We start from the raw sequence: 8,754 nt of genomic DNA, 5'->3' as shown, positions 1-8,754 counted from the left end.
CCGTCACAGACTTCCCCAGCCTTCGACTCGCTAGGGGGTCTGGGCAAAGGCAAAGCTCAGACTTGAACCGCGGGTCAGCGGCTCTTGGAGCACTTGCTCACTCGGCGCAGGGCACACGGGGCTGAGAGTCTGTTTGCCCCGCCTGCAGCCAGAGAAGTCCCTGGGGCTTCTGTGTGAAAATCTCCTTTCTGCTGCGGAAGCAGGGAGGCCAGGACTCTGTCTGTAATGGCGGCAGGGTCCTGCTGTGCGCTCTCTGCCCTCAGGGAGTAGCTGGGAAATACCTGGCTCTCTCCGCGCATTTCAGCTGGGAACCGTGGCAGTGTGGGCCAAGCATAGACTTGAACCCATGAGTCCAGCAGGTCCCTGGCTCAGTGCAGGGCTCACGGGGCTGAGAGTATTTTTATTTTTTAAAGACCTCTAACCTTTACAAACATTGCTGAGAGAAATCAGAAAAGATTTAAATACATGGGAAAGTTATTGCTCTCATGACCAGGAAACACGTTATTTAGATGTCAATTCTTCCTATACTGATCTAATAGACTAGTGCCTCCCACCTCAGTGCCAGCTGGCTTTATGGGGGTGTATACATTGACAGGTTGATTCTAAGCCTTATATCAAAACTGAGAAAACTAGACTAGCCAAAATAATTTTTTCTAAAGTTGGAGGCCTCACATTGCCTGATTTCAACCTTTATAAAGCTATGGTGATCAAGGCATGAATACAGACAGATAGATCATTAGAACTGAACTAAGAGCCCCCTAAAGAGCCATACTTTTACAATAAATTGATTTGTTTGCAGCAATGAAGAAGCAAGTGAACAGCAAAGCAGAGTACTTTTAAGGAAACAGCACTGGAGCAGCTGGACCCTTTCACTGTGCACAGAAGTAACCCAAAATGAACCATGGAGCAAAATGCAAATCTGAAGCTAAAATATCTCGGGGAAAGCTTACAGGAAAGTCCTGAAGACCTGGGTTTCCTTGTTGAAGTTTTGCTTTGGTCGACTGATTGTGAGAGCAGAGTACTGAAGTCCCTCATTTGGACCGTATCGGTGTCTCTCCGTTCTTTTAAGTCCAGTGGTTTTTTAGTTTACAGAGTTGGGTGCACTGACATTCACTGCATAGATATTTGCAATCGTTATTTCTTCCTATTGAGTTGTTCCTTTTACCACTACGTAGCAGGCATCTTAGTGTCTTCTGATCAGTTTTGGATTGAGATCCAGACTGTCTGAAAATAAGAGGGCTGCTCGTACTCGTTTGGGGCCTCTGGTTGAATGGAATATGTTCTACCATCCTTTAATTTTCAGCCTGTATATTTTCTTTTGGATGAGGTGTGTCTCCTGTAGGCAATATATAGTTGCATTTTTAATCCAATCTGCTAGTCTGAGTCCTTTGATTGGGGAGTTGAGACCACTGGCATGGAGAGTTATTGTAAGGTGTTTATTGAGTCCCATCAATATATTTATTTTCCCAGGGCTGTGTCCTTTTGTTTAACTGCTCTCCCAGTTAGATGTATACTTTCCTTTGAGATCTGTGGTGCTGGTGGCTCCCATCTCTGCCTAGGATCTCCTTAAGTATTTTCTGTAATACTGGTTTAGTAGTCTCTTATTTCTTTCTCATGAAAAGTCTTTATTTTTCCATCTTTTCTGAAGACCAGTTTTGCAGGATATAAAAGTCTATTTTGACAAATATCTTCTTTTAGGGCTTGAAAAACTTCACCCAAGCTCTCCTGGCTTTTATGGTTTATGCTGGCAAATCTGCAGTTATTGTGAAGGACTTGCCTTTATAGGTTACTTACTGTTTTTCTCTAACAGTTTTTAGTGTTCTTTCTTTTTGTTGAAAATTTTTTTTATTTTTAATTTTTAAATTTTTTTTTATTTTAAAGAGTAAAAGAAGGATAACATAATAATAGGAGGGGGCTTACCAAATTACAGACAAAGTGGTAGGAAATTATCAATGGTTATTGTTTCATATATTGTTATCTACAAGATAGTTTCTCAGGAAAACAAATAGACAAATAATAGTGAGTTACAGACAAAAGAGGTAGGAGATTATCAATAGTTGTTGTACTTTACTTTGGTATCTTCAAAGTGGCTTCTAAAGAAAATAAATACAACCATACATGAGTGACCTATTGAATAATCATTAACTTTTCTCAATGGTTGTAGGAAACACATAATGATAGACATGTATCCATTTACAAAATAGGATAGGAACAATACAAACATTGCAGAGTTATGGATAGATTAGTAGGAAAATATCAATGGCTGCTGTAATACATGGTGGTATCTTCAAAGTGGTTTTTCAGGAAGACAGAGATACACAAGAAGGATCTAACAAGTAGTTACAGCTTAAGGGTTGTCAAAAATCAAGTGAGTCGTCTGGGGCGAAAGCCATTTTTGTAGCGTTTTCTCTCCAGCCTCCCATCACATTGGGACCCCGCAACCAGTTAGTGTCCTCTCCCCAGCTGTCAGCAGGAATCTTGCTGCAGACTTCTCCAGAGCTCCACCACAGCCTGTACTGTCAGGGGAAGAATGTCTTCTAGGGAGTCTCTGCAGGTATTGTGCAAGGTCCTCCTGGTTTACAGCTTCCAAGCAGCTCTCATGACCCCAGTCCACAGGACCTCTGACTCCTTGGGCTTAGTCTGCATTCTCATGTTCTCTGAATCCTTGTTCAGCAGCTGCTCCTCCGCTGACTCTGGACCTTTCTGGTTCTCAATGGCAGGAGCAAGAGTGGCCCATTGTATGGCACATGTTTCCAGGGGTTTCTCCATGTTTGAATGGTTCACTCACGTCCGTGGGTGGGCATCTGCAGCTGGTGCATGGTGGGCCAATTGTGTCACTGTTTCTCTGTGTCATGGTAGTTCTCAGTTGAGCAGTGGCGGCCAGCCTGAGGGCTGGCACGCAACAGTGCTCACCGCCGCATGGCTCCCCGTGCACGGGGGCCCTCCTTCCAGGCGCCTACGAGGCAGGGAGCGAGCCGGTCAGAAGACTGGCGCTGCCTGCCCATGGCTCCCCGTGAGCCGGAGGCCCTCCTTTCGGGTGCCTATGAGGCAGGGAGCGAGCTGGTTGGAAGACTGACGCTCCCCGCCCGTGGCTCCCTGTGCCTGAAATTTTGATTATGATGTGTCACGGGGAAGTTTTTTTCTGGTCATGGCTTTTTGGGGTCCTACATGCCTCTTGAATAATGAATTCTTTCCCTCGATTTGAAAAATTTCTGATAAGGTTTCAGTGAACACATTTTTGTACCTTTTGATTTGTCTTTTAAGTTTTCCTTTAGTGCTGTAATTCTGAGGTTTGTTTTTTTCTTCTAGCAGCTGTTGGATCTAGCTTCCAAGGTTTTTAGGGTACCATTGAGTTTGTGAGCCATGATGCCCACCTTTCTTCTATTTCTTACCTTGTCCCTGTGCTTCTCTGAGGGTCTGTCCTGACCTGCCACCAGTTGCTGTTAGGGTGATCACAGAGATCCTAAAGTGTAGCTGTTCTGTGTTTTCTGATTCCTGGAGTAGCTCAGTCTTAAACAATAAACCCCTGCCCTAGATGGCTTCTGATGATCTCGCTCCCCCAACAACAGTGGGTGCTGCAGTGACTTTCTTTTTCAAACATAGCCTGCTGGGTGGAAGGAGTCATTTTTAGAGCAAAACTGCACACTGTATCTGCAGTTTACCATATCTGTGGGCTTTTCTTGGGTTAGCACTGCCAGTCTGTTGTTTCTCCCTGGGCTGCTGCCCCTCCCCAGGGTTACCTTGTGTTTGTGGAGACAGGACCTCCTTGCTAGGAGCCAGGGATAGCCTTCTGGATGTCTTTGTTCTTTTCTCTGCATTATTTTCAGTTTCTCCAGGTTCTCTGTGGTTTTCCTGTTGGTGCTTTCTTGATTCCCAGAGCTCTACTTCTCTTTGTCTTTGCTGAGTTATTGCTGGTGTCTCAATTCCAGGTCCTGGAGAGGCTGTACTTTGCTGTCAGTTTGTATTCTGCCATCAGAAGATAATATGGTTAAGAGGGCGATGCTCCCTAAATTCATCTCTGCAGTCAATGCTCTCCCTAGCAAATCCCAAGTTGATCTTTGCAGAAGAAGAAAAATACATTGTAAAATTGATATGGAATCTCAAGAACCTTGAATGTGATCTTGAAACCTATAATATCCTTGACAAACAACCAAGTGGGAGGACTCATTCTTCTTTATATCAGAACTTACTACAAAGCTTCAGTTAGGGTAACAGTATGAGAGTGCTGTGAGGATAGACATACAGATCAGTGGAACAGACCAGAGGGTCAAAATCAAGCCTTTACATGAGCAGTCAATTGATTTCGGACAGGATTTCTAAGGCCATTCTCTGAGGACAAGAATAGGTTTTCAGCTAATAGTTTTGGAACAACTGGATATACATATACAAAAGAATAGATTTGGATCCCTACCTTACACCATATGAAAACACTCAAAGTGGATCAAAGATCTAACTGTGAGAGCTAAAACTATAAAACACATGTGATCTTGGGTTAGATAATGGTTTCTTAAACAAAAATTACTAGTAGCAAAAGGAAACTTAGGTAAGTTGGACTTCATCAGAATTAAAAACTTTTGTATATCAAAGGACACTGCAGTGGCTTTGTCCGCTGCTGCCTTTCTTCACCATGCGAGAACATCTTTCTGCCCACGTCTGCCTCCGGCCCACAGTCTGTTAGAGACCAAACACCATGACTTCAGTTAAGTTGCAGCGTTCTGATGGAGAGATATTTGAAGTTGTTGTTGAAATTGCCAAACAATCTGTGACAATCAAGATTATGTTGGAAGATTTGGGAATGGATGAGGAGGGAGATGATGACCCAGTTCCTCTACCAAATGTTAATGCAGCAATATTTAAAAAGGTCATTCAGTGGTGTGCCCACCACAAGGATGACCCTCCTCCTCCTGAGGATGGTGAAAACAAAGAAAAGCGAACAGATGACCTCCCTGTTTGGGACCAAGCATTCCTGAAAGTTGACGAAGGGACCCTTTTTGAACTTATTCTGGCAGCAAACTACCTAGACATCAAAGGTTTGCTTGATGTTACGTGCAAGACTGCTGCCAATATGATCAAGGGGAACACTCCTGAGGAAACTTGCAAGACCTTTAATATCAAAAATGACTTCACCGAAGAGGAGGAATCCCAGGTACGCAAGGAGAACCAGTGGTGTGAAGAGAAGTGAAATGTTGTGCCTGACACTGTAACACTATAAGGATTGTTCCACATACTAGTTGCACTGCTCTGTTTATAATTGTTAGTATTAGACAAACAATAGACAAATGCAGCAGCAAAACAATTGTATTAGCATAATATCATCCTCATCGCATGGGTAGTTTGAGTTATAGATTCCAAACCAATGGCTGAATTTCTTCTAGTCTGAGCAAAAATTGCTGTTTTTCTTTATTCTGAATAAAATTGAACTGTGGGTTCTCTGTAGAAAGTTGACATTTTGAGCTTTCCCTCTTTTTGTAAAGGGATTTCTGCGTAGTTTATTGTCTAGTTAATTTCAGTGAGCTTTTAAAAGTTGGCACTGTAAATGAAACAACTTGCAAAAAGTTTTCTGAAATAGAATTACCAAAATATTATCTTTATTCAGAAGTTGGAAACTAGAAAAAGGCTACTTGAAGTAACTGTTCCAAATGGGGTTGTTGCAGATGTCTTCCAGCCTCCTGGAGTCAAGCGGTATCACTGGTATAGATCAGTCTGTATGTAGCAGGGCTCCCTTCGTTGGAACTGAGGACTTGTTTTATTTGTTTTTAAATTTTTAATCTTCTCAGCCTTGAATATGTTGCCTAGAGACTCAGTAACTACCAAGTTTGTGGTTTGGGGGAGAAATGTAACTAGACAGTTTGTTAGCTTTTCAATTAAAGGCAACACTTAAAAAAAAAAAAAGAAAAAAAAGGACATTGCAGTGAATGGAGGTCAAAAGTGTAGCTTAGCAATGGAGTACTTGCCCAGCATGCTTGAGAGTCTGAGTTCAATCCCTAGCACCAGAAAGAAAAAGATGAGGACAACCCAAAGAATGAGAGTGAATATTTGCAAATTATATATCTGATAATGATTTTATCTAAGCTATGTAAGAATTATGTAAGGAACTATTACAACTTGATGATAAATAGACAAATTAATATAAAAATAAGCAAAGGATCTGAACAGACAGCTCTCCAAAGCAGACATGTAAATGGCCAATAAAGACACAAAAATATGAGAATTTGCTCAAGATCATTCTGATATGTGGCAGACATGATTGGGGCAGACAAGTCAAAACCACCTCGAGGTAGCACTTCACAACCACCAGGATGACTGCGATTTGAAAGGCAGATAAAACAGTTATGGCAAGGATGTGGAGGGGGCAGAACCCTCCTACTCTGCACTGGGAATTTCAGATGTGCAGCCCTTCAGGAGAGCCTGATAGATCCTCAAAGAGCCAGAGTTGGCTATGAGATGATGCAGGGACCCCACTCCCAGGTGTACACCCAGGAGAAATGAACATGCGGAGGTGGACCTTAATGTTTATAGCAGCATTATTTGTAATAGCCAAAAAGTAGAAACAGCCCAAATTTCTGTCACAGGATAAATAAACACAATGTGGTATATCCATAGTGGAATATTATTCAGCCTTAAAGAGAAATGCAATTCTGCTACACGTTCCACCATGGACCAGATGCAGAGTGAAGGAAGCCAGGTACAAAGGAACACCTATCATATGATTCCATTTATGTGAAATTACAAATCTATAGACAGGAAGTGGATCAGGGAGGGCCAGGGGTGAGGAAGTGGGGGAGTTGGAGTGGTGGCCAAAGACACAGAATTCTCCTCTCTTGGAGGAGATGAAAATATCCTAAACTTGACCGTGGAGATGCTAAGGCAAGCAGAATCACTGAGATGACATCCAGGATTTGGAGGCAGATTTATCGGGATCATTCCCAGAATATCAGGCCCTGATCGCTGGTGGTTTGGGGCTTATATGGGTTAAGCAAACAGGAGGTACAGAGGCAGAATGGTTTGTGAATTGGGGATTGGTTTATCCAGTGTGCATCACAGTGACCAGCTGTCCATCACAGTGACCAGCTGTTTCTAAGAGACAAGAGCAGCCGGAACCGGAACAGGAACTGTTACCGGGGCAACTAACAAACTGAAGTACACCGGCTTTGGCGGGGGGTGCATCTTCTGTTACAGAGACAGACACAGGGCCTGGTGAGGAAGCTGAACCTCACCGCATGGTCCTCTTGAGGTGGGCGGGTGAGGTCTGATGTGAATTGTGTCTCAGTGAAGCTATTAAATAACATGGCCCTCGGAGCTGACGGCAGCGAGGATTGCTCCTTGTCCCGGCGGGGTCTCAGCCTTGGGGAGGTGGGTGCCCTGTACAGGACCTCCCACTCCACAATTCCGGAACCAGAGCCAAGACATCGTGTTTATGGGGCTGCTTTTCTAATTGTGGCCATGTTTATAATTAGTTTGGAAACCATCAAGTGTCTTATTACTCCTGTTTTCTCAAGTCAAAAATTGCTGCTAATTATTTACTATCATTTTAAAGACAGAGGCCCAGGCTGGCCTGGCTGAGCGTCTCCGACCTGTGTAGTTGGCACTGTGACCTCCTCAGGGCCGTGGTGCCCTCCTTGCCCCGGGCCAGCGAAGGCTGACATGACATCCAGACCGAGCAGGGCTCCCAGGGAGGCTCTGAGCTGTGTCTCTGGATGATGCTCATAAGGGACTCTGCCATTGAGCCTGGCTGGCGCACCCCGAATCAGGCCAGTGGGGCCCAGGGCACCCGAGAAAGAGCCGAGTGCTGACCACAGGGTGGGACCAGACACCTGGGCCTCACCCAGGGCGCTGTCATTCTGTCATCAGTGACACATGAGGTAGAAACGGCGGCCCAGAGAGGTCCACAGTGTGCAGAGTCCCTCAGTGAGGCTGGAGGCAGAGAGGGGACCCGTGTCCCCAGCAAGAACAGAGCCTGCGTCAGGGCCCCTGTGACCGCAGAGTCAGAGACGCGGGGCCTGGGGACGCCTGGGTGTGGGAGGCTGAGCGGTGGGCGTCCTGGCCCAGGTGAGGACCCTCGGGTCCTGGGGAGGGGGTGGGAAGGGAGGAGCTGTGGCCAGGGCCACCTGCCCTCTGCTTGCTTCCTGCTCTGAAGAAACCTGAGCACACGGCTGCGAGTCCTGCTTTGGGGCAGACCCCTGGCTGGTGAGGATCGGGCCCGGCCCTGCAGCCGCGGCTCTGCACTGTGTCTCTGATCCCTGCCTGGCCTGGGAGACGTTTGGGGATGTGTGGAGGAGGCCTGGACAGTGTTGTGGAGGCCCCACAGGAGGGCAAGGTGGCCCAGGCCCTGTCTCCATATCCCCCCAGCTGGCTCCTCCGGTCCTTACGTGTGTGCCGCTGCCTCCTCTCCAGGTCCTGGGGTTCCGGGCTGCCTCAGGGGCTGGCGGGTGGCATCCTGTGCCCCTCAGCCTCCTGCTGCCCCCTCTTGTCTCCATAAACTCCCCTCTCGACTGGGCCCAGCTGCTCTCTAACCCTCTGTGCTGGCAGAGGCACTTTTACGTGACAGAGAAAGATAGACACACTGGCCATGTATCCAGCTGCCCTCGGGCCCGCGACCCAACCCTGGCACTGCCGCTCTGTTGGGGGAGCCCACCTCTGCTGGAGGCATCACAGCAGCGCCTGGGGTGCCTGATCCCAGCCCGCTCCCTCCAGCCCATGTGGGTCAGGACAGTCGAACGAGTGTCTGAGGCCACCGGGCCTGTGGGCAATGGA

The 8,754-nt window shown here is 46.3% G+C and overlaps 1 pseudogene; it reads left to right on the top strand.

Annotated features, from left to right (window-relative positions):
* Positions 1-4,690: 4,690 nt before the first annotated feature.
* On the top strand, positions 4,691-5,305 carry LOC102016255 (annotated as a pseudogene).
* The last annotated feature ends 3,449 nt before the right edge of the window (positions 5,306-8,754 follow it).

Source organism: Chinchilla lanigera, unplaced genomic scaffold (genome assembly GCF_000276665.1).
Source record: "Chinchilla lanigera isolate Chin_1 unplaced genomic scaffold, ChiLan1.0 scaffold00012, whole genome shotgun sequence".
Lineage (NCBI taxonomy): Eukaryota > Metazoa > Chordata > Mammalia > Rodentia > Chinchillidae > Chinchilla > Chinchilla lanigera.
This window is presented reverse-complemented; position numbering and strand designations above follow the sequence as displayed.